The sequence below is a fragment of the Tursiops truncatus genome, chromosome 5, assembly GCF_011762595.2.
Source record: "Tursiops truncatus isolate mTurTru1 chromosome 5, mTurTru1.mat.Y, whole genome shotgun sequence".
NCBI classification, from domain to species: Eukaryota; Metazoa; Chordata; class Mammalia; order Artiodactyla; family Delphinidae; genus Tursiops; species Tursiops truncatus.
In genome coordinates this window covers 6,138,039-6,156,750 of record NC_047038.1, presented here as the reverse complement: position 1 = coordinate 6,156,750, position 18,712 = coordinate 6,138,039, and the positions used below count along the sequence as shown (strand labels likewise).

At 38.0% G+C, this 18,712-nt stretch overlaps 1 long non-coding RNA gene across 1 annotated transcript; it reads right to left on the bottom strand.

Moving 5' to 3' along the window:
• Nucleotides 1-806: 806 nt before the first annotated feature.
• Nucleotides 807-17,592, bottom strand: LOC141278666 (uncharacterized). The gene is made up of 3 exons (XR_012331702.1): nucleotides 17,005-17,592; nucleotides 5,866-5,912; nucleotides 807-1,481 (listed from the first exon to the last, which is right to left on the bottom strand). It is a non-coding gene; the product is annotated as an uncharacterized lncRNA (long non-coding RNA).
• Nucleotides 17,593-18,712: the final 1,120 nt, after the last annotated feature.

The following is an 18,712-nucleotide window of genomic DNA, read 5'->3' as shown; positions in this document are numbered from 1 at the left end:
AAAGAGAAGCAGAATCCCAAAGCAAGAACTGGGAATTGAAATCTGTTGTCTTGTTCACACACCTTCTGATAGACACGCTTTCTGGTTTCCCCATAAACAAGACCGTCACCTCCTAAGAGCCATGAGTGCCATGATCCACCGTATCAATTGGCCTTTACCATTTTCTCAAATCATTAAGGGAGAAAAAAAGCTTAAGTTAAGATTGGGCCAGACATGTAAGACCAACGTATAAACTCACTGTCAAAAGATGAGCTACTTTAACCACTCACAAGAAGAAATAAACTATAGCAGATGTTTGTTTTTCCTCTAGTCCGTGTATCACCGTATGAAAATTAGCAGCAGTCTGCCAAATGGCACAGACAGCATGTGTGTGTACATGTGTGTGTGTCTGTGTTTTTGCTCATTTGTACGCTGGTATAGGTATATGTTTATATAATATATATTGTAATACTCAGGACTTAGGGACAGCATTTACAAAGACTTGCATCAGCAACTCATTCATCTACCCTGGGAGTGGTGTTAATTGCTCTGTTATGCTGATGGTTTATATATAACCCAGCCTTCAAATGAGATTCATTGAAAGTTGGCAATGTTCGTTTACATCTGCGAAAAGGTGAATATTTTTCTCCTAGCTTGGGAATAGAGGAGACTGTTACTCATCACTTGGTGTATGTCTAAAGAACAATATTTTTTGTTTGCCTTGATTATTATGCAAAGCCACAAGGCAGACTTTGTATTAAAAGAAATTTGCTGAAGAACTTTAGGGAAAAATCATGGCTCTCACAAAATAACCACATGTTGGACAGGATATTTATTTAAAACATTTGTTTGAATACATATGAGGCAGAGTGAACAGAATTACAGAATTATCCTGCTTATTAATTTATGATTCCATTATTTAGATAGCATTGCTAACTTTAAAAATAAACTTTACCTTTATTAAGGTATTTTATTAATGGAGACTATATTCTCTTTCCTTGCATAATATGAATAGAAAACATTCAGCTGTTTATGGGTATTCTCATTCTCACAGTTCATTTGAATAGCATAGGTTAAGTAATTTAGAGAGAGGTGGAGTAAGCTAATTCTAGCATGCAATGTGACAGTTAGCTAGTAGTATTAGCTAGTAGCAATCTCCATTGGTCCAGGATGAAGCAGTACCTGTGATTTGGAGGCTTTGAACCATCCCATCACTTTCAACGTGACGCTTTTATTTCCCACCCGACACCGAGGTCATCTTAAAACTCCCTCGGGTAGGGCGGGAGAGAGGGAGAGAGAGATGAGTATACACGCGACTCCATTTTTAACATTAAAAGAGGTTCTGTGAAATCTGGGTTTCTCATGAGAATTTTTGAGTTGATCATTTGGAATGATAAATTCTGATATAGTTTCTTCCTTGAATAGTTGTGCCTTCCCAGAATTCACATCAACGTAGTGTTTATTGAACATCTTCTCTGTGCCTCCAGGGACTCTGAGAGGGACTGGGAATATAAGGAGGAGAAGCTTATATGTTGATCTCATTATTTTCATAGTATAGTAAATAAATGTTGTCTTAGCTAACTGCTTCAGCAAATAGTAATGTTATAAGACATTTTCCTAAGGAGTTAAAAAAAAATGCAGTGAGGGGCACTGCTCTTAGACTTAGTTCTTTTCCATTAGAATAGTTTAGTTTTCTTTTCCAGGTCTCCATACAATTACTGAAATAATAGTTGAGATAGAAGAAATGTTGACCTCCTGATCTCAGCCCCACTCTTTGTCTTATTAATACCATCATCAGTCATTCAGTATTACTGTTGAGATAAACCTAGATACAGAAAAAGCATGTCCTTTCTGTATATAAACCCAGTCAGTGAAATGAGTGAGTGCAACTTAGGAAGGCTTGGGTAAGCCGAGATACGCTTACCCTTTCCTGTGAAGATGACTGCAAGATAGCAGACATGGCTACAAACCTACTTAGATTTGTTTTTTTCCGTTAGGTTACCTAGATAAGCAAGGGCTCAAACTTGGAAGAGCTTCTGGGCTATGTTGGTCTGAATGGAGAGAATAGATGCACAGATCATAAATGAAGGCTTGGAAACAGCCTGTGAACTTGTGCCAGCAATAGCTAATTTGCAACGATGGGGACTTCGTGAAAATGAATAGTCGGCATGGGGAGGCAATCAGAGCCATTTGAGAGGATGGAGAGAGTCTGGTGCCTGCCAGTTGATGTTGGCAGGGGATTGTCAACCCACTGGGTATCAGGACTCATCAGCATATTTAATGTTATGAGCACAGACATTGTCTTTAAAAACGTAAACCGTGAGAGGGCAATGTGGGCGGCAGACTGCAGGGAATAGCACTTCAGGCAGGTGGATGGTACAAAGCCTCATAAAAGTGTGGCAAATGGGAAATAGGAATAGAAAGGAGCCGGAAGCGAGGAGAGAAATGTGAGTCTAGAATTTTTAATAATCATTTTTCTCTAATAACAAAAGTAACAGGGCTTTCCTGGTGGCGCAGTGGTTGGTAGTCCGCCTGCCGATGCAGGGGACACGGGTTCGTGCCCCGGTCCGGGAAGATCCCACATGCCGCGGGGCGTCTGGGCCCGTGAGCCATGGCCGCTGGGCCTGCGCGTCCAGAGCCTGTGCTCCGCAACGGGAGAGGCCACAACAGTGAGAGGCCCGCGTACCACAAAAAAAAAAAAAAAGAAGTAACAAATGTTGAATGCAAAAAGTGAAAAAGACAAATAATGTTAGAAAATCCAGAAAAGCACAAAGGGAATAAAAGTTATTCTACTACCATTACCACAAACAGTACTGTTAAAGCTCTACTCTAAGATTTTCTAGGATTTTTAGCTCCATAATAAAATAATGAAAAGTATTAAGGGTTAGGGTGGGCAAATCTATTATAATGAAGATATGTTAACTTTCCTCTCCCACGTCTTGTATTATAAACAACTAATCTGTAAATTAGGGTAATTGCAGCAAACTACCAGAAATATTATAAAGACCCTCTGTTAACTTACAATTTTACCTACATGGTAAGAAATAGATATTTTGAGGATAGTTGCTCATGTGTGTATACTGATAGAAATTAATGAGACTATAAACTAGTTCTAATTACATTACCTTAAATTCCACTGCTTGAAAATACTTGTGAACAGGTGTTAGATGCCACAGGAAAGGCTTTCAGTTGTGCATTAGACACGTAGTCTTACTCAGTCTTAGGTATGTCATGCTTTTTATTCAGTATTGAAAATACAGCGATGATACATCATCAGGTACGGCGGGAAACTGTTAAAGCAGTAACTGATGAGTTTTCCTATTTTGAGCTTTACGGAATTTCTCCGGTTGTATCTATCTCATCTCTTAGCCTGGGAATTGAGGTCACAATTTTTCCTAGAAAAAATTATCCTTGTGGAGGCAGTGACCGCCTGCCCTTCAAACCTTTCCTTCTCAAACCCAGAATAGGTAAATAGACTGTCACCAAGGAGGGGTAAAGAGAGCTTAGGGGAAAGAGGAAGAGAAGTCAACTCTGGTATTTTGGAGAATTAGAACAGGACTTTGCAGGAGTAGAATAGGGCTCTGCAGTGTAGCAGGGGTATCTGATTGGGATGCTGACATTGGATGGGAATGGGAGATGGTCTTTCCACATCGTTTGGGTTCCAGGATGCGGCGGAGAAAAAAAATATTCCAATCTCCCCAATAAAATTTCAGGCTTTAGTTAAGAGAAAGAAGCTAGTGAGAGGCTCAAGGGAGGCTGAAGCCTGGGAACCTCTGTAGATACCAAATTGAAAAAGTGTCCTCCTCTCCATCCCCATCTCCATAACCATGGACTCTGGTAAGAGAGAGGGTTGCCTCAGATCTACCCACCCTGCATCACAACTGATTGCATCATGGTAGGTTAGGTTTTTCTGTCATCAGGTAGAATAGGGTTTGAGATTGTTTAATAATCCAGTTACAAAGTAGAAAAAAAATTACTTCATTTTCACCCTTGAGTATCTAAACTCAATGAACCTGTATGCCTATTTCTCATATATTTTAGAACTGCTACTTACATTCTCAATCAACCTCACAGTAACTCTATGTTGTAGGTGTTATTGGTCCCCACTCCTTATTCATTCATCATAAATAAAATGTATTAGGGCTACTAGGTGCCCAAATCTGCACCAGGTTCTAGATATTCTCTGTTATAACAGACACTTATTGTGCCCCACCTAACCTTTATGGAGCCCAAATTCACTCCAACCATTTTTTTATGGCAACCATCTTTTTTTTTTTTTTTTTTTTTTTTTTTTTTTTTTGCGGTACGTGGGCCTCTCACTGCTGTGGCCTCTCCCGTTGCGGAGCACAGTCTCCGGACACGCAGGCTCAGCGGCCATGGCCCACAGGCTCAGCCGCTCCGCGGCATGTGGGATCTTCCAGGACCGGGGCACGAACCCGCGTCCCCTGCATCAGCAGGCGGACTCCCAACCACTGCGCCACCAGGGAAGCCCTATGGCAACCATCTTTGAGATGGTGCAACTGACAGCCACTTACATCTCAGCAGCCGTGGGTGCCTCATACTCATGCCTGTGCGATCTGGAAATGTGGGGAAGTTACCCTATTCCATGAGTGACCCTCGACCAATGGGGCTTGGGAGCCAGTGGACAAATGGTCCACATTTTGTTCCCTTGAGTAAACAATTCTGGCTTTTTAGAATCTCTTGGCTTGACTTTGCCTCAATTATCCACAGCAGTGACCAACTCAACAATGAATCTCCTACTTTATGTCACTTCCCTCACTTCCTCAGCATGCTCTCTGCCATTAACTCCCCAATAAACTATCTATCCATCCATCCATCCATCCATCTCACACGTACTCACATGTGTGTGAGAGGATGTCTGTGTATGTGTTGGAGGGAAAGAGCCATGGCACTAATTAAAAAAATGCATAACTCATGGTCTCAGGAAGCTAATGGTTTTGTGGGGAAAATGTTAAAACTAGAGATTAGAGAAGTTTCGACACTTTTTCGAGACTAAATAGCTAATGAGACGTGCAGCTGGAGTTAGAAACAGGACTGCACATTCTCAAAATGTGTTCTTTCCACTATAAAATGGAAACCAGCAATTTAGGGCACTATAGTTTATGTCGCAGCACTGTTAAGATTTTCCCTCTTTACATGTACTATGTTCTCTTCATAATAGACAATGATGTCAAGGAAGTGAGAGAAATGAGGTATTCTATAAACTGATTGAGGTTGTGATGTTTAGCAGCAGGTTCAAAGAAAGAAAGTTTGGGTTCAGAGTCAGTAGAAGAGAGTCTGAGAGAATGAAAGTACAAATAAATTCTGTGTAATTTTCAGAGGAGATGAAGTCAATGAGAAAGACATCAAAGAATTCCTATAAACCATTTGAACCCTCAAATCCAAGTAACTGAATTTCTTTCCATCCACAGTTTGAAATAAAGACTTCAGAAAAATAATGTACCCAAAATTACAAAATCAGTCTAAAGACCTGTACTGAAACTCCAGGGGCATAGCTTGCTATTGTATTGCATCTGCCCAATAGCTGTGGGCACTTGAATAAGGGCTCCACAGGGAGAATAGTTTTCAAAATTAATATAGGTTGCCCTTAGCTACGCACATTTGACTTTCCATGTAATTAACGTTATATGACGATATTCTAAAAAGTAAGCAGTATTCATGATGTCATTTTTTTCCAGTCAAGTGTTCGTGTTAAATAGCACTATCATATTTATAGAAAAATATTCAAGTGATCATTAATATTTGTTGCAGGGAATTTAAAAGTTCTTCCACAGAGTTTCGGAGTCCTTTTAAAGGCCTGAGACCACAGCTGAAAGTCTGGTGGATAGCATGAGGCAGTAGCTAGATGGATTCAGGTGCCCCTACCTGGTTTCAACCAGAGCTGCCTTCTGTTAGTGTGCTACATTGGATTCCTGGGAAAATATAATCATAGAAACTTATTTTATTAAAATAATTGAGAAATACAGAAATTAAAGTGATGATACCAGTTGAAAGAAACACGTTTAAATTTAAAATAACTGAAATGAAATTATAAATCTAGTTGTGTCAAAAAGTTTTAATCTGTAGCTTGATGTGCAAAGTAACTAGACTTAAGGAGGACAACTATATGTTCAGTGCTGAAAGAATGAGTGCAATTAAATAACAAACATGACAGTATAGAAATACATGGTTAGACGTTTTATACACAGGTTAAAATTAGGGATATGTCATAGTTTTAATCACTGGGATTTTAACAAATTTCTTTAACATTTATTGAGTAGCTGCTTTGTGTCAATCACCTTCTGACAAATAGGGCTGTACCTCTGGACAAAATGACCTCTTGGAACATTCTAGTGGAGAAAAGAAAAAAAAAAAAACGAAAAGCACAACAACAAAAAAGTAAATTATATCTTAGGTTGCGTATTAGTTTCCTATGGCTACTGTAACAATTTAACACAAATTTGTTGGCTTAAAACAACACAGATTTATTCTCTTACCGTCTTGGAGGACAGATATCTGAAATCACTTTCACTAGGTTAAAGTCAGAGTGTCAGCAGAACTCTGGGGGAAAATCTGTTTCCTGGTCTGTTCTGGCTTCTGGAGGTCACCTGCAGTCCACTTGTGACCCCTTATCTCTTTCTTTCATCATCACACGTCCTTCTCCTCTTGTGTATTCAAATATCCCTCTGTCTCCCTCTTTTAAGTGCACGTGGGATGGCATTTAGAGCCTGGTTCACATAAATAATACAGGATAATATTCCCATCTCAATCTCTTTCGTTTAATTACATCTGAAAAGGTCCTTTGGTCACATAAGATAACATTCAGAGATTCCGGGGATTAGGATCCGAACATCATTTTGGGTTTATCACCGCGAGTGATTATCACTCAATATAAGAGAGATTAGGGGTATCCTTGACGTGCTATTTTTAAGTAGTGTCATCAGGGTAAGTCTCATTGAGTGAGTAACAATTGACCAAAGACAGGTAAGAAGTTGGTTACATGAATATCCAAGGCAGAAAACTACAAGCAGAGTAATAGCCATTTAAAGAGTTTAAGGGTGGGGGTGGGGGTGTCCATGTGTCCAGAGTTGAATCAGGAAAGAGAAGAGAAGTGGAAGATACGTCAAGGAGTAAATGGCAGGGTTATGTGAGATTTTTAAGGAAATCAATTATTCTCAGTGAAATGAGGAGCTCTTTCAGGTTTTGGGGTTGAGAGGTGACATGATGTAACTGATGGCAGGATCACTCTGGCTACTGTGTTGAGTGTATACTAAATGGGGCAGGAGTGAAAGAAAGGAGACCCATTAGAGAGATATTGCAGAAAGCTGAGAAAGAGCCTGTAGCTGGTACCAGAGTGTAGAGAAGATGGCAAGACATACTCAGATTCTGAATATGTTTGAAGACCATGCCAAAATGATTTGCCAACAGATTGAATGGAGTATAAGAGAGAAATTGAGAAGAAAAGGCATCTCCAAATTTTGGACTAAGCTTTAGGAGGAAAAGACTGTAGGAGGATAAATTTAAGAGTAAGGTCAGGAATTCATCTTTGGATGTGCTAGTTTGAGATTTCTGTTGAGTGTCCAAGTGGAAGTGTAGAGTAGCCACCACTTGAGCAGGCTGTGGAGGAAACAGTGTTGTCAGCAGACAGTTGTGCTTTCAGAGAGTTTCAGAGAAGTACGGAAGGATACAAGCAATTATGCTAATAACGGTCCATTAATTTCAGACAGTAAGGTGGATGGGTTCGCAAAGTAGAGAATACGCCAATCCCTACAGGGGGTGAAGTCCAGAAGATAAGGTGTAAACTGAGTCACTCCTGTCTCCTTTTGGGAAAGAAATCGACTTACTCAAAGGATGTATTGATGAGTTTAGGGAGGGTAATCAAATAATGTATTGCCCATTTTTGGATACCCTGGGAGACTGAAGAAGGCACTATTCATAATTCCTGGGATAAGAAGCCTAACGTGAAACCGCCTCAGGGAAGCTGGGACCCGTGTTCATCCTAGGTTAAGAACATCTGGGAAAGTCAGGTTTTTCCTGCATGCATTGTCCCCTCTTGGCCCCTGGTGATGGACGTAAATGGTCTTAGGAATAGTGGTCTTGGTCTCAGGATGCAAGGTCCATTCTTAATCTGTGCTGAGGGTACCAGAAGATTTATGAAAAGGTTCCCCTTTCATCTGTGCTGCTTCAGTTGAGGAAGCCTGGCTTTAATCCAGTGCGTGTTGCCAAGTGCTGATCTCTGTCTGGCAGGATTGCTTGGAGAAAACCTGACTCCCTCTTGAAGATGATTGATGAAGTTGAGGACATCTGGAAAATATATTCTGCTCAGCTTGGGTCTCTTCTGGATCCCTGTGCATATAAGGAGGAAGACCTCGGGGAAACATGGTCTTACTCCCAGAGTGTAGGTTCACAGGGAATAGGTGTTTATATTAGACTTTTTGCATATTAGTGCACACTATTCTTTATAATCTACTTCAGCCTAAACTAAGTTATTCAGGGCTTTCCTGGTGGCGCAGTGGTTAAGGATTCACCTGCCAATGCAGGGGACACGGGTTCGAGCCTTGGTCAGGGAAGATCCCGCATGCCGCGGAGCAACTAAGCCTGCGAGCCACAACTACTGAGCCTGTGCTCTAGAGTCTGCGAGCCACAACTCCTGAAGCCTGGGCGCCTAGAGCCCGTGCTCTGCAACAAGAGAAGCCACCGTAATGAGAAGCCCGTGCACCGCAACTAGAGAAAAGCCCGCACGCAGCAACGAAGACCCAGTGCAGCCAAAAGCAAATAAATAAAATAAATAAATTTATAAGAAAAAAAAAAAAATAAATTAAAAATAAACTAAGTTATTCAAAGCATACACTAAGTTCTTAATTTCAATGACTACATATCTTATTTCCAGACATTCCGTTAGGTACTTTTTCCAAATTTTTTTTCATAATGGGCTTTATTTTAGTTATATTTTGTATTTCTTCTTTCATATCTGTCATCATTTAAAAACATACAGTTTATGATCCCTTTCAAGTTGTTCCATCATCTCAAGTTCTTGGGATGGGTGCCATTCCTTCTATTTATTTAGTCTGCCACTCACTTTCTTTAGAGTAAATGGATTCCATGTTTTCTTAATGTTTTTTACTTTTAGCTCATTAGCAGCTAGTTTTTGTGTAAATGTGTGTTTGAGAGGTAAGGGGCATATCAGGTCTGACAAGGATTAGTTGTTGTTTCCTTCTGATTTCTTTTGGGATTCACACGAAACCTGAGATGAGGAATTTTCCTTGAAAAGAGAAATAGCTTACATTTGTTTTTACCGGGTATCTCAGAGGTTCGGTTCCAAACCAGGCTTGATCTCGTTTCCTTGGTGGTGTTAATTTTTAGGCTTGGGATTCCATCAAGATACTGTACATTCTGAACCCATAATATTGTGTAGTTCAGACTTGTGTTTTTAGTTATTTATATCTCCAGCCCAGAGAGTGAAGACGCACTTCCCGGCCAATGCCTTGAGCCAGGGAGCAGTGGCTTGCTTGTTCTTTATTCATGACACACTCTTGGGCTACTTCTTCCAGTATCCTGGATGAACACGAGAATTTCAATTCCAGATGCTCATCTTTTATGGGCTTATGGCCAATTCTATAGTCCATGTGTTGGCATTTGAAGTTTTGTCTTCAATGGCTGGTCCATTCTCCCTATGGGTTCCTGTACCACCTTCTCTACCTATGATCTCCCTCCTTATTTCAGGCACTAGGGAATTCCTTTATTTTATATGTAGAGCTTTATATTTAATCATTTTGTAATATTTTGGAGCACAGATATAGTTGTATTGAGAAAGTAGAAAGTAGCTCAGTCTACCAACTTCATGGAACTGGATTTTCCCTCACTTCTTTTTTCATTTTTTATTTTATTTCCCTTTTTGGATGTAGGTGGGAAAGAATTATTTGTTTAACTATATTAAACTTAATATAAGCCTGCTCTGTCATTCTTAATCATTTTTTACCTACTTTGTGTTCCTCCATTTTTATTAATATTCTTTCAATGATTTCTAAACCCTTGAAGACCGATCCTACGTGCAAGTGTTTTCAAGATAATATTTTTGAACAAAGTAAATATTTCCACTGTGGGAAACACCAACGTAATAATCTCATTATTTGATAATTACATGAACATTCAATAAATCCCTATGTGAAACCTAATTAGAGCACTTATTTTCTAATTTCTCAACAAATATACCTTTCTAGCAATTGCATTTTAGTAGACATTAGAGGAAATGAACCATTATTTAAAACCACTCAGAATCTAAAAAAATTGTTAAATAACAGATGCTTATGGGGAAAATTATTGTATTATTAAGTATGATGACAAAATACTTAATCTGTTCCTTATTGAATTATATCAATTCAATTTACTAATTACATTAATATTAGCACCCTGTGTAAAAATAGATGTAATGCAAAACAATATTAAATCTTATCAAAACTAAATTGTAAAGATACAAAGCTTTATCAGAAAGATAATTATCTGTGTAATAGACAGCATGAAAATTATGTGCTTTGGGTAATTTTAAATTCCTATTAATAATTGATTTGTTCAAGTCATTTGATTTTTAAAAAAACAGAATACATTTAAAAATTTATCTCAGCAATTGGAGTGGATTACAAAAATATTTGACAGATTCTATTTTTTGAACTCTCTGACAAATGGTGTAAAACCGAACTAAAGCCTTTTAATATTTTTTTTCTGATTATTAAGGTTATAGTCAGAGATCAGTACAATAAAGTAGAAAGGAAGAAAATATTGCAAGCCAGAATGTATGAGAAAATAGCATAAGGTGAAGGAAAAATATAGTATTTTAAAAACTTATTTGAATATGACATAAAATTTTAAAAGACTATAATTTCAAACAGCACATGTGAAAAATGAAATACTGTGCAATCAATGAAGAAGTTACTCCAATTTGAGAGTAATGTGATGTGTGTAAATCTGTTTGTAAGAACTATCCGGGCTTCCCTGGTGGCGCAGTGGTTGAGAGTCCGCCTGCCGATGCAGGGGACGCGGGTTCGTGCCTCGGTCCGGGAAGATCCCACATGCCGCGGAGCGGCTGCGCCCATGAGCCATGGCTGCTGAGCCTGCGTGTCCGGAGCCTGTGCTCCGCAACAGGGGAGGCCACAACAGTGAGAGGCCCGTGCACCGCAAAAAAAAAAAAAAAAAAACTATCCATGAAAAAAAAAAAGAACTATCCATGGTTCTTATAAATGATGATAATCATCAACATCATTATTTTCCCTGTATAGTTATCATAACCATTATCATCATCATTAACAGAGAGCCAAGAATATAGAGTAGACAGTTCACTGCCCTCATTTCCCAAGAACCCCTTTCAAATCCTGGTTCCACAAGCTTATTAATTACATGGTATTGGGTTACGTCCGTAAATTTTTTGTAGTGTTTGATTCTGAAAAAATAGTGTTAACAATAATGTCTGCCTTACTAAACTCACAGTGTTACAAGAATCAATTTTAAAAATACATCATAAAAGACATCCAAAGAATGATATTGTATGTTTTCATTATATATAAAAAAAAGAATAGAAATTGAGTCCCCTTTATATGCCTAGAACTGAATTTTATGCTCAAACAACTTCAGAGCATAAATACCCTCATTTTACCCAATATAATCTATCTAAAATATACCACTTACTATTTAAACATTTACAGTCTTCTTTTCTTCTTGTTACAAATATAAAGCAAGCTCAGTTGGCACAGGTATCGTTTCATCACTCTGTGTGAAGCCATTGTTTAGACAAAGATATGTTACTTGCTTCATTTGTAACAGTAAACTTTTTATATCTATGCTTATTTGTCTGACTTACCTCCAGCTGAAGTATTCATTGTGTACCTTTCTCAGGAAATGTTCATGGTTGGCACAATTTCTAAGTCATTACATATATAGTGATTGATTTCTGTTGACACTGCACACGACGTGCTGTGCGATATTTGTGTATATGTATTCATTGAAGGAATGTATGACCAACAATAATGAGAAATAGTGGAGGGTCACTTCAAGTCTTGGTTACTTTTAGTTGGATTGTTGCTGCTTACATCTCTGTTTTCCATCACAAAGAACTCTCTAGGGCTGTACTGACACATATATGTGTCTATTTAAATTAAAATTAATTAGATTTAGATGACACTCAAAATTCAGTTCCCCAATCACACTATCCCCATTTTAAGTGCTCAATAACCACATATGGCTAGAGACTACCATTACTGGGTAGATAGATGTAGAGTATTTTCAACATAACGAGAAGACCCATTGAGCAACATTACTGTAAACTGTCTAGATTTGTCCAAAGATTTCTCACAGCCACAAATTCAGAATTCCGCCCAAGTCACTGGATTTTACTTTTACAAAGTTTAGACCCTTTAACTTTTTCTAGGCATCCTCGTAAGCCTCTATAATGAGTTGAGTGTCTTTCTCCAAGTTCTTACTGGTTAACCAATGATCTTTTTGGTTCTCTGGTTGTTCTTCTCATCCATAGTTCATTCATTCACCATTCAATTTTTCCTTAAACACCTGCCTTGGAATTAAAGGCACTGAGTAACAAAATGTAAATTGCTGGGGATTTTCAAGATATGAGGTTAGCGGAGACACAATCTTTAACCAATATAAAACTATATGGGATAAATCCTAAATTTATAAGTATTGAGAGGCCAAGTTTGATTCATTATATTATAAAATTGTACTGCTTCAATTCACCGTGATCATCTATATGGTGTCTTCATCTTGCGGGGTTTTTTTTTTCCTTAATAAAACTTAAATTAGTTTATTTCTGATTTTTTTATACTTGTCTGTGCTTACAAAATATACTTTCAGGTGACGTTCATTAAATTTAAATTTACTGATGGATAGATATTACTGCCAAAAATCAAGGAAATATTTTCCCCCCTGGAAGAACCAGAGAGTACATATCGTGATGCTTTGAGTAAAGATAATTTTCAACACAATTTTAGAGAAGCTGCAGTATAAAAGCAAATGTATTTTCAACCACAGAAGCACACTATAACTGAATTCCTGCACAGCCAAACAAATAGAATAAAAATAAAAGTTTTCATCTAGCCAGTTATTTGGCACAGTTCAGACAAAGGAATAAAATTATTTATTTATCTTACTGAACTCAATGAAGTCATTTGCATGAAGTTAGCCTGTTTCATCCTGAAATGAAGTGAGAGTAAATGGGAAGCTCTCAGTTTCTTAATATCACATATTTACTACACGGAGAGATTGTGGCTATGAAGGTTTGGTAAATGCCAAATTACAGATGTAGTGATCACACCAGACCAAGCATGCTGATGGCCTAACCACAAATGTCAATGGAATTGGATCAGGAAGGAGAAAATGACAACTAGACCTTTGAACTGATTAAGGAGAAATCATTCAAGGGAAGCCAAACATAATATTTACATTAGAGCAGCGGTCTGCTGTTTCAGAAAACAAATGGTAAATAGCAATTAAAAAAAAGAACTAAACATTTCTCTCTGTCTCCCTATTGGGACCCCCTCTCTTTCTCCCTTCCAAGCTATTCTTTTTACTTTCAGAGTCAGAAGGTGAATACATAGCTGAGAATGGGTTGATTGCCCCAGAGCAGTTTGCATATTCCCATAAAGATCATAAATTAGAGGCCCCAGGGTGGGCATAAGAGAAGCTAGAGTTTTGAGCACTAAAGGAAAATGCTATATATCGAGGTGGTAGGTTTCAACAGGTAGTAGGTTAGAACACGTGAAGTATCTTGAGTGAAGCGTGCAGATCAAGAATTTGGAAACACAGGGAAATGCCTGTCAGTTTTATAAATTGATCCTTGCCTTAATGTTTTTATTTCTTATTCTCTGACAATAAAACTTGTTTTTAACTCTACAAAATAACGAGGGTATAAAGATGTACATTTTATACACAGGAAAAAATACTGTTGGGTTTCAATGTAACAGATGTTCCTAAGCTTTCTTCAGAAAAGGAATATTCACCTGAATAATAATCGTGGGTCTTTACAGAAGATTACATATCACTGAGGGATAACAACTGCACTAGAAAAACACGCTGTTTCTCCACGTACATGCTATTGGCCTTTAGGCCACAACAGTTCTTCATGTTGTGGGATCACCCCATGCATTGCAGGATGTTTGACATCCCTACTGCTAAATGACAGCAGTGTTCCATAGTCATTCGAGGACCAAAAAGTGCCCCTTCTCAACACATATACGGAGTTTCCAAATACCCGCTAGGGTAAAAAGGTCGTGGGTTTCACCTCCGTTAAATACAACTAAGAAGAATTGCAGAAGAAGATGGACTTCTAACTCCCTGAGGGTATGAGGGTATTAAGAGAGGTGTGAGAGAGTGAACTTAAAGGTGTTAATAGACAATGAATAAGGAACAGATAATTATTCTAGATCAGTGTGCTTTGAGTCATTTCTCCTCTGTGATTTCTTCACTCACCTGTTGTTCCTGTGGTTGCTTTTTGGTTTTACTTATCTGTTTATCTATCTATTATCTATCTATCATCTATCTATCTAGTGGCTTGGTTAGATATTTAGTTACAAAAACACACTTGTTGCAGTCAAAGAGAACTTGTTGGGAAGCAAAATTAAAACACAGTTGGTATATACAGTGAAGGTTACAATCCTCCCTTGCCACCCCTCCTGTTCTACCCTGCAGTAACATTTTCTTTACTTGATTTTAAATAACGTTTCTAAGAATTATGAGTCTGTATTTTAAACTTATTTCAAGCTTTACTTCTCTGTGAGAGGCTAAATCTATCCACATGGAAAGTCCAAAAGATGTTGTTGGCTCTGTAGCTAGAGTCATATGTTTCCATAGCTAGATAGGGAAAGTAGCATTTCAAGGGGCTAACGAGGTCATTTATTATGATACTGCCTTCTCCTCCTCCTGGGGCCTTCTGACCTCAAACCTGACCTATCAGTTGGAGAAAATTGTGTTGTGCAGGTACAGTCCAATCCAATACAGCAAGCATTTTATTGAATTCCCTAGCTTTTGTGGTAGTCCTATGCAAGATTGTGTAAGGGCATGAATGACAGCTCTCAAAATGCTCAGTGTTCGGGTGAAAGGACTAACAGTAATGAAACATGACAAGTGCTATAACTGTAGGACTGCTGCTGTCACCCCCATCCTAATCAATTCTGTTTTAGCCCAAGTGTCATCCTGTGAAGGCTCTACAGTTCCACTGGGTAATCTGACTCCAATAATAGAGGCTGGCAGCTCAAGGGACTCTTAGAGATCAATAATTCTTAATATCTCCTTTTATAATTGGAGAGAATATGATCCAAAGTGCTAATGACCTGTACACACTCAGTGAGCTTACCCATGATAAATGCTTACAAAAGAGGGTTAAAGGGCATCTAAGCAGCTCATGTGCATTGTACAATGGCTTTCTGGAGATCAGGTGTTCAATTTGTTTTTGTTTTTCTTTTTGATTTTCTGTAAGGATGATTGGTCTCGGTGAGATAAGGAGAAATGCAGAGAATTATTTGGCGTGAAAGTGAAGTGAAACAATGATTTGTTTAAGGAGATAATTTAGAAAGGACATCTTTGTGCTGTATCTGCATTTTATCTTTTTATGGGCCCAGTTTATCTAATTCATTCTTTTTCCCCGAAGGTCTTCAATATCAAAATTATCATTTTTTTTGTGAAGAAATTTTATTGAACATTTTATAAAAATCCATAAGTCTCAGATATGTATTATGCTGTGTACCTGATATCCTTACTTCATTAAAAAATATAATCTGCATGTTAAAATTAAGGACTATTGATCTGTAGGAAAAAAATGAAGCCATTTACACACTTATCCTCAACTCATGCATTATGTAGATGACTACGTTTCATACAGATGAATAGACTTATTTCATTTTCTCCCAAACAATAGCCATCTCCTTAACACACTAAATGAGATGCTGTGTACAATAGTGTACTTTCATTAAAATAAATTACTTTCTGCTAAAAGGTCCCCTAGTAAAAAATCTAGACAACATGACCCGCTGTCTATGTTCCTTTTCATTTTAAAACAAACATTATCATGAAAAATGGGTGAGTGTGTATTTTCACTCAAAGAAATATTACTTAGCAAAATCTTGAAGTTCTACGTGGTCTTCTGTTTTGCATCGCTTTGGCATCTTAGCCATCTTATTCCTTCTAACCTGCGAGTGGAATCCATGGAAATCATTTTCTACCTCCTTAGGCATCTATACTGTTCTTGTTCATGGAATGTCTCCGAGTCTCTTTGGGGAAAATAAAACCTTTTCTCAAATATGATTAAACAGTTGTATACCTCATTGTTTTGGGGTTATAGTAACAGACCTACCTCCTAATAGCACTTAGTGGTTGTTAAATACAAGTTGATGATGATGATTGATACAGGCTGCAGTCAGGATTGAGCTCTGTCTTTGTTACACTGTTTGCCTGTGCACACTGTGGGGAATGCTTACACCCTATAGATAGGCCAGAAATGCGAGCAAGCGTTGATTTACATGGCACACATGTACAAAAAGTACAATGATGTAGAAGATTTTTTACTGGTGATCATAACTCAATGTGCTAGACCATCAGCATTGCTAACGTTTTGACTCCACGTTGAAAACTTTAGAGTTAGTGAGTAGCGGCAGTATGTCCAGGCTTATATCTGAGTGAACAGTTGTTAATGGTTAGTGAGGTGTCTTTCAAGGATCATAAATCTTTAGTTTTCATTGCTGGCATATGCTAAAGTGGCACTGAAAAATGCATTTTGATTTAGCTTTTTAAAAAAATAAAATAAAAAGCATAGTCAAAGTTTCAGTTTGGAGATAGTAACTCCAATAAGCTCCTCACACAACTATCTGAGCAGATAACCTTGGTTGTATTTTCATGACGTTATAAAAACAGTCAAACGTGAACTTGCTCACTTACCTCCATTAAATCTCCCAGCTCATTTGCATTTGTATACTTTCTGCTTCCCTCGGGTTACAACTGCAGGAAATGTTATTACTCCCATCAAATACTCACCTCGCCAGCTCTGGATGCCGTCCGCTCTCCCTTCTCAAGGATTTTGCTACTTGATCAACCCCTCTTTCTTGCAAGATTGGTTTCTCTTTCTCCTCTCGACCATTTCAATTAACATAGCGACATGCATTAAAGCTCTGATTTTCAGAAAAAAAATAGTAAAAACATGTCCTTTCATCTCACTCTTCCCATCTACTGCTACATTTCTCTGATCCTCTTCCCAGTAAAACCACTTGAAAAAATTGTCTTCAATCACATCTTCACTTCCTCTTCATCTTCCGCTTTGCTCCTAAAATCGTTTCAAACTATCTCCACATTCCATACTTCATGGACACTGCTATTATTGTAGTAGCTTTGCCAAATTGAATGAGCACTTGTTTGAGTTTATATTTCTTTCTCTTTCAACAGCATTCAACACAGTTGACAAGTCGTAAAACATTTTCTTCTTCTGACTTCAGTCCTACTATTTTCCTGGGTTTTATTTTTTCTCCCATTTTGCCTTGTGTTTCTCAAATTTCAGTGCTGCTTTCTCCTACTCCTATTGGACATGAAAGTGTTTGAAATGCCTTAGGGCTCAGTTCTAAGCCCCTTTCTCTGCTTCAAGTAAATTTTTTTCTCTCTAGATAATAAATCTCATCGAGAGCGGAGGCTTTAAATAATATCTATGTAATCCAAAATCTATTTCTCTATTACTGAAATCTGTCGACTCATTTCCAAGCGGTTCGTTCAATTCTCTGCCTTGCAAGAGAATTGCTGGTTAGTGAAACTAACCCTCATAAATTTAACAGGCCCAAACAAAATACTTGTTGTTTCTCCAAAGCCTGCTCCTGTGCTTTCTTGTTTATATCAGTAGATGCCACCTCCATGTACCCAGATGCTTAAGCCAACACCAAAGAAACATTCTTGATTCCTCTCTTTCTGTCACAGTAGCATCCAATCCACTGGCAAATCCTGTGACATAACTTTCAAAATGTATTCCGAAAATATAGTCCCCTTCATTTCATTCTCTACTGAGAAGATGGAGTAGTCTTTTAAGAGCTTAAACCAGATTACATAGCCATACGTACTTCACTCCAGTGACTTCTTATAATCACATAGAATCTTGAAGTCATGCTTAGAGTCTTTACATTCACTTAGGATAGACTTCTGAGTCTAGCTATTAGAATCCCAATCTGTAAAGTAAAGTACCTTTACTTTACATCTCTTTGCTCTCTCTGCTCCAACCATGTTGACACTCCTTCTGCTTCTCATTTGTATCTTAGCACATTGCAGAAACTTTCTCCTTTGCATAGAATACGATTCCATTTTCCTGGAATACTCTTCCCCTTAATCTTGGAATATCTGGATCTTTCTTATAATTCAAGCCCAGAGCTGTAGTGTTGCTTATACAGGCCATTTACTGTAGCCATATTCAAGTCTTATCTCAGATTTCATCCATGGAGAAAGGTTTTCTTATCGCTAAATCTAAAACAAAATAAAAATTAAAAAACAACACAACAAAACTCAGAGTAATTTGTGGAATTTGGAGAGGGAGAAGTGTGAATAAATGTGTTCCAACTGCTATTTTTACTTGGAAGTCTCTGTTAATATTTTAAAAGTTATTTGTAAAATCAGTGATCCATCTCTCCCTGAGAATAAACTCTACAAAATCATAAAAGTTCACAGTCATGTCAACTACTCTAATTTCAGCCAGGCAAATAACAAGTACAGA